General features: G+C 33.3%; 1 protein-coding gene across 2 annotated transcripts in view; it reads right to left on the reverse strand.

Annotated features, from left to right (window-relative positions):
• The window catches only part of Fuca (alpha-L-fucosidase), a 48,377-nt gene that overhangs the window by 16,001 nt on the left and 24,206 nt on the right, over positions 1-8,170 (reverse strand). The window lies entirely within an intron of this gene.

The following is an 8,170-nucleotide window of genomic DNA, read 5'->3' on the forward strand; positions in this document are numbered from 1 at the left end:
AAGTACGTATGCAGGAAGTGGCGGACCCAGGTAGGGGAAATTGGGGAAACTGTGTAACATGTATTTTCATAATATTCAATTGAATATCGTGAAATATCATTACAAGATTATATTATAGGTTTGTCCCACAAGCTACTTGTAGAAAAACTCGAGCAAACTTCAAACTGTGAGCGTATATCAAAGAAACTCGAAAACTTACTTGGGAGCGCGTGTATGTAACTCGAACTGACTTCGAGAAGCTTGGGGAACAAACCTAATAAATGGATGCTTTTGAAAATTTTAATTAATGGAAAAAGTGTGTCAAATTTCACTTGAGTTTGAAATTTCAGCTGTGCGCTAAGCTCGAAGTATTGTGTTATTTAAGTAGGCCTATCAGTTTTTCGAATTCACTGAATTTTCAAAATTTTGAATTATGTACTTAATTTTAAAGTTTTACTTTTTTGTTATATTTTCGAATCTGTATTATTTTACACAGTTGAAAGTCACAGCAAGTTTGAATATTTTCACAGGTTCAGAAAACAACGAAAACTAATATTATTAAATTTCTTCAGAGATATTATTTTTAGGATAATTTCCAAAATTCCAAATATTTTGAGAATTTTATTTATCCTAAAATCCATCCTGAAATGTAAAAATGTCAAACATCACAAATTGTCGAAAAATTCTTATGTTCATGGTACTTGTGTGTAAAAAATCGAAAATTCTTAGAATTCTAACAGATATTAACATTTTTGAAAAATTCCAAAATTTTTCCACTTTTCAGAACTTTTCCAAAATTTTGTATTGATATGACAAAGTTTGATAATTTTAAATTTTTTGAAAATTTTGAAAACATCAACGTCCAAAAATTTTTTGAATCTTCAAGACTTACGAAAATTTTTTACACTTTCAAAAACGACGAAATATGAAAATATTTTCAACATTCGAAAACTTTTAATTTCGTTTGATCAATTTTGTATATTCGACACTTTTACTTAGAAAAAATTTGTTAGAATTCCTAAATTTTCAAAATTTTTGAAAAATTATTATATCATTATATTGATTTATTATTTACTAAAATTTCTCAAATTCACAAACTTTTGAAAGTTTTGGAATTCCATTCAAATTATTTAAAATGGGAAACTTCAAAAAATGTAAAACTATCAAAACTCTAAACATTTTAAATTGCGGTGATTTTTAAATTTATATACACGATATATGTTGTGGCCCTGTATGCAGGGCCGTCGAGAGAAAACTCGGGCCCTGTACTAAAAAGTCACATTGTATTAATGTAAATAGAAACCAAGGAAAAAAATATTTCTCAGGTTTCGCAGATTTTTGATTATATCTGGGGCATGCATATTCTCAGGTATCGGACAACGTAAATATACACGAATCTTCTTCTCTCAATGATAAAAATTCATCCTTCATTAATCCTGATAAACCTTTAAATTAATGAAAATAAAGAAGCACAACATGAAATTAAGGGTTTATATTTAAGGACCACCATTTTTTGCATTGTTCTTGCTTTTCTTCGCTTGCCCTGTATTACTTTGAAGTTTATAAAAACAGTATTCGATAAAATAATCAGCGTTTAACTTTCTAAGTGAAAATAAAGTCGGCAGTCGTTTTTATTAATTTTTTTATAAGTTCTATATTTTTTTAACATTGCTTTCAGTTAGTTGTTGAATTTTTAATAAAATTCAACTTTAAACATTTAAAATAGCTAATTGTCACATAAAAAATGTGATATAAAATAAAAAATGTGATATAATGAAAGTAAGTAAGCCGCTGTGGTGTAGCGGTAAGCAGTGCGCGCTTACACTCCGCAGGGCCAGGGCTCAATCCCTGGTCAAAGCAACATCGCAAAAATATAGAAAAAAGGTTTTTTCTTAACAGCAATCGCCCCTCGGCAGTCAATGGCAAACCTCCGAGTGTATTTCTGCCATGAAAAACAGCTTCTCATAAAAATACATTCGCCGTTCAGAGTCGGCGTAAAACTGTAGGTCCCTCCCCTTTGTGTGACAACATCAAGGCGCACAATTTGGAGGAGAAGCTCGGCCAAGCACTAACATATGTGTAAGCGCCAATCCATTATTAATATATAAATAACATAAAATAAATATAACAAAAATAACACTTTTTTCGCAATCGCTGCAACCGAGGATCGAACCTGGCAGCTACAGGTTTGTAGCCCGTAACTCTTACCACTCGGCTACCGCGGACGCGGAACTCGCGCGCATTTTTTGCTTACTTGTACAAAAGACAACAGCTGGCCGTTTTTACCAGTGTTTTCATCGAAAATTCCCCTGATCCGAGTTAATTTCCAAACATTTCGTGCATTTGTTCGGCTGCTTGCGCACATTTTAAAGATAGGGCTGCCAGATATCTCCGTTGCGAAACCGGGACACTTTAGGGGGGAAAGGGGGGGAAGGGACTCTCGCTCCATTCCCTTTCGCTTCGAAAAAATTACGCGCGAAAGGATGTAGTAAAATTTTATTTTGACAGACAAGAACAAAAACATAAAATCATGAGATCATGAGATCATTACAACGTAAGCCAACAAAACAAAACAACTTATCACAACTAAAGCACAGAGAATTTTTCAAAATGCACGCACCTTTTTTATCCTTTATAAAAATACAGTTTATACTAAACACATCAAAATACATAAATATAAAATTTCTAAACTTTGTGCTGAACTCGGGAAAACCTCGGCGCTCGACCTTATTAAGCTGGCATTTCAGGGTACTATTTTATATATATATAAGGAAAATTTGAAAGTTGGGAGGGGAGGGGGGGATGGGCTCGAGCACCCCCTGCCCCTACCTGGCTACGCCCATGACGGCACTGTTAAGTACTCTAGGTTTCATAAAAGAAAAGTATTACAAAAAAAGTAGAAGATAACATTAAAATATCGAATCATATTTTTCGTTGCTGTGAAATTGCTTCAAAACTTCTGTATTTTTCTTAGTATAATTGGAAAACTCTGTGCACGACATTTTAAACGTATTTAGGTACATACATATATTATTCATCAACTATTGCTTGTGCACAGTTTAACTATCTGGAGATGTAACTACATATTTCAAAAATGAAATCGGTGCACTGAGAGAAAGAAGTTTAGAATCAGCGTTCGGACTACTGAAACTCGACTCGGGAGTTAATGACTCGAAAAATTGGAGTAAAAATGAAATTTTCGGAGCAGATCAACATTCTAAATAGTACAAGAAAAAATTAGTTTCGTTCTTAAACTGTTCTGAATAAAACCTGTTAAACCGTCAAAAAGGAAAATAGCTCTTAGAGAAAGAGAGAGAAGCGAAAAAGTACGGGAACGCTTTCTAGTAAAACTGTCAAAAACACCGTGGACGCCATTTTCTGTTTACATGGCAGTTTTTTGTCATTTGGCGATCTGCTAAATTATACGCAAATACAGCAAATTATAAGCAAACGTCAGTAGAAATTATTTGGGTTAAGTTTTGCTATTTCTGACAAAGAGATTACCGTTTTTACTCTTCCATTTTTCCCGTACTTCGCTAGTAGTTTTTCCATAAACTGATTTATAATGTTAAAAAAAAAAAACGTAAATTATCGGACGGCGTATAAATTTCCGACTTTTTGTTAATAAGAGTTCTTGCGAACATTAAGCTTTCAACTAATTCGACATTAAGCCTGTTCCTGTATTTATTTTTAATGAGATTCATCTCCGAAAATTTTCTTTCGGCAGCAGCACTACTGTGTGGTAAAATAGCTAATGTTAGCTTATACTCTGCCAAATTGCTAACCATACACACATACACAAACCATTTTTCTAGTCCTTAATCAATCCCTTGCTTTGAAAAATAAAAAAGTGATTCCGCAAAAAAAGGGTTAAAGAGTAAAAGAGATAACTTCTGTCACACCTTTCTATACAATATCTTGGTGCCACAAAAGTGATTGGACAAAAAATTTTAAAGTTAATTATTTTGTAATATATTCCTAATGTGAATGCAAAAAAGTAAAAAAAACCTGAGCATATTTCGGGCCAAGTGGAGTAGGGAGTAGATTTTAAATTTAAAAAAGAAATCGGAGTAAATCTACCCGATCGGAGCAAAGTCCGGACGCTATTTACAATTAAGAAAGCGTGCTAAATTAAAAAAAATGCGCATATGAAAGAGCACCAACCCAACTCGTTATTCATTTAAGTATAACAAATTTGGTATTGAAATATTCAATTCAAATACGCCCATATTAAAATGAAGCGCTTTGCACTTACCGATTGCTTTTTCATAATTAAGTTAAAAAAATATTTAAATTCCATGCTGCCTGTAATGGGATTTGACCCTGTACCCTCTGGAGAATTGTGGCAGGCATCTTCACGCACAGACATGTATGTAAATGTGCATTCAAATGTTGAGTTTGAATCAACACCACGCGTGCGTGGTATGAAAATATTATTTTAAAATACGAACATTTTAAAACGATAAACAAATAAAAAATATTCATTTTTACTGTGCGTTATTTCCCTCAGTGAATTCATTAAATTTTCCGAGTATTACAACGCGTTTTTTCTCTTAGTGTAGTGATTTATTTTGTACAATCAAAACGAAAACCGGGACACTTAAACGAAACCCGGGACATTTTAAGGTTGGACCGGGACACCGGGACAAATAGTCTAAAACCGGGAAATGTCCGGGAAAACCGGAACGTCTTGCAGCCCTATTTAAAGAGGAACATGCATGAGTTAAAGCAAATAAAGGCTGTTTATGCAAATAAGCGAGCCCGTTTGTCAACCGTATAGGAGTCTTTTTTAATAATTAAATTTTCAGGTAAAATTATTTTTTATTTAGTTAGAGATAAGTTTCATTTTGAAAGCAACTTTGTAAGCTATTGAACGTGCTATTGACTCATAGTTAGAATTTATGTTCTTTTTAACTCAAATCCTTTTCTTTTTCTTCTTATTTGGCGCTGTAAGCCCCTAAGCGATTTCATCCGAGTTTAACAAAGCGCGCCAGTCGTTTCTCTTCTGTGCAAACTGGCGCCAAGTGAAACCAAGTCCTTCTCCACCTGGTCTTTCTATCGCAGTGGGGGCCTACCTCTTCCTCTGCTACCACCAGCGGGTTCCGACTTTAATACTTTCAGAGCTGGAGGTTCGGTGCCCAATCGAACGACATGGCCAAACCAGCCGGGCCACTGTATTACTCAAATAGGCTCGGAAAATAAAAATTACGTAGAAAAATAAAAAAAATAAAAAGGAACGAGNTTACTCAAATAGGCTCGGAAAATAAAAATTACGTAGAAAAATAAAAAAAACGCGGGAATTATATTATTTAAAAAGGAACGATACCAAAAGAAGTGAAACAAAAAGCTAAAAGAAGAAGATTTTCTGATTAGATAATCAAAATCTATTGGAATTATCTGAAGTATTTTTCTAGTACTAAATATTATTATCCTTCAATTTGCACTCTCGAATGGTGCTATAAGATTTTTTCTCAAGAGTTACGTCCACTTTAACCTTCTTGTCCTCGAATCATACATCGCCAAACCAAGCATATGCGTTCTTCCAATGGCCATAGATTCTGAAGGAAAACTCGTAAAGCAACCCTCTAAGACGCATTTTGAATGGTAAGAATAGTACTAAATGTCTTAGAGTAAACAAAAGTGGCCATTAAAGCTTTTTTTCGTGTACTTAACCCCGGAAAACCTTAATATCTTGGCACAGTTGTAAGCTCCAGTTCGAGTTGTAAGCAGAAAATTACTTCTGAACCGACTTACAGCTGCACAGCAACAGAAGTCTGTATTCATAATTATTATGTTCTTAATTTCATTGGATTACATGTCAAATCGCAAGTCTGCTTAATTCATGCTACTTATTGCACAAAACAGACTATACGTAGCTCTTGGGTTCCATCCTTAAGCTAAGAAACTGTGTACCAACTTTTGAAAACATCATGTAAGGAGAGCAGACTTTTTCGATAATATAAAGCAGCTTTTAAAAGAAGAAAAACTATCCGAAAGTTGTATTCTAGCGAGTTTCAGCGGGTTTTGAAAAGCAGCGGTAACCATCCGCGTTTTGGGCCATATGATCATTTTCTTTAATTTATAGAGTCGAAAAGAATTAGCACGATTCGTATATGTTTTCAATGAAGGCCTATAACGTATACGGTTGCCAGAGGTACTGATTTTATCAGTACAGTACTGATTTTTCAACTCTTGCACTGATTTTATTAATTTCATCAATCAGTACGCTAATGTCCTGATTTTTCAAAATTTGTACTGATTTGTACTGAATTTGCAATTCAAACAAAATACTTTATGATTTTCTTAAGGTTTTTACACAACGTTGAAACCTGCTTAAACTGCACTGTAAAAAGTAGGAAGCAAATAATTTAATTATAGTTGAAATATTTCAAATAATGTTTGATATGCCCAAGAAATTAATACAACAAGAATATCAATAGTTTTATGTGCATATCGCTGGGTCGTTACGTACCAGTTGCGATAATATGATGAGCTTAAATTATTTAAAAATAAGGCTGAAATTTTTTTGTCGAGTGTNCAAAATTGTGTTGCTTATAATTGAACAGCCGAAACTTAACGTAACTTAATGCCACGTCGAAATCTGTTTCATTTTGATTCTCTTAGTTCTACGTTCCGTTAAGTTAAGTTGCCATAATCAGGCTTTTGGTCTTTCCATGAGGATCTATAGAGGAAGTTTCTTAAAAAGTAATACTTTTCCACAGTTTGAAAAAATATGTAAAATGAAGCAACTGAGAGGATCTTAAGTATAAGGTTTGTTTCCTTGCGCAAAGAGAGAAACCGGCTTCTGGTTAAAATTTTTAAAAGTGAACTTCAAATTAAAAGTATTTTTAAAATTAAATGTATATAATTCTTTTACTATTTAAACACTGAAGATGGAAATTATCTCAATTCAAAAATGTCATAAATATAAAATAACTCATTGGCTCCTGTGTACAATGATGTGTACACTCATGTTAAAATTAATAACATTTTTATTTATTATGAAATATATTTTAATTTTATACCAAACTATTGTTAAAAATAAGTACACTGGCGTTTTAAAGTATTATCTGTTACTTACATTCATAATTTCGCTTTGAATAAAAATGTACTGAAAAGTACTTATTTTTTAGCATGAAAAATCTGGCAACCCTAATAACGAAGGAGCAATTACATTGTAAAAAAATAATAACAAGTTGTGGTTCTGATATTTCGGGCCCCTTTAAGAAGCCCGGGCCCGGGGGGATTCACCCCTTTTCCCCCTCCCTCTCGACGGGCCTGTACGTATGTATTTACTCATTGAATCTGGATGAATACGTGAATTTTAATATGATAATTTTTTCATGTTTGATGACCCCTAGTAAAATGTCATTCTTAAAAATTGTGTGGTACATTATAACCAAGGCCGAAAACAATAAGCAAGAATAAAAATATGCTTGCAAATATGCCCGATAAAAAAAAATGTTAGTGCATGGATTTAGTTATGACTTTTTTACTATTAATAAAAAAGGCAGTTTATATTGCTCAAAGATACGAACCACCGTACAGTTTCATAAGTAAAAACACTATCAGCTGATTGCCAAAAAGTGCCTACAGCTGGACCTCCTGTTTTTGGCATGTGCTCTTATCTATTACAATTTCTTTCATTTCTACTACAATTTCTTTCATTTCTACTACAATTTCTTTTATTTCTATTACAATTTATTCAAAATGCACTAACACACTGAACCTAAAAATACCAATACACCAACTAAAAACACACCTACAGCCTGCTTGAAACACACCTACAGCCTGCCAGAAAAAACGGTAAGAAGAATAGTTACTTTACTTATGGAACTGTACCATGATTCAATAATGAAAGGTTTTGTAAGAAAAACTTTCTCTCGCTCTAATTTTATCAATGACACTCCCACCCTACTCCTAAAAACAAAAAGAGTGATATTTCTTTTCCAAATTTCTTTGCAAGTTTTAAGAGTATTTTTAAATTGTTGGTAGTGAAATTTTTACTTTTTAAATTTGAAGAAATTTTTGTTCTTCATTCGCTGGCGCCAACAAGACAAAATGGGTGAGAATCGTTGGACTACAGAAATTCAATGCAGGCTAAAGAGACGAAATTCCCTTAAATGCCGAAATGTATTTGTCGATTCTTGTGGAGACCTCTTGATTCTACCAAGTCGCTGTAAAGTAAAGC

The sequence above is a fragment of the Rhagoletis zephyria genome, unplaced genomic scaffold (assembly GCF_001687245.7).
Source record: "Rhagoletis zephyria isolate East Lansing unplaced genomic scaffold, Rhagoletis_zephyria_1.1 Rzeph_scaffold_03627, whole genome shotgun sequence".
NCBI classification, from domain to species: Eukaryota; Metazoa; Arthropoda; class Insecta; order Diptera; family Tephritidae; genus Rhagoletis; species Rhagoletis zephyria.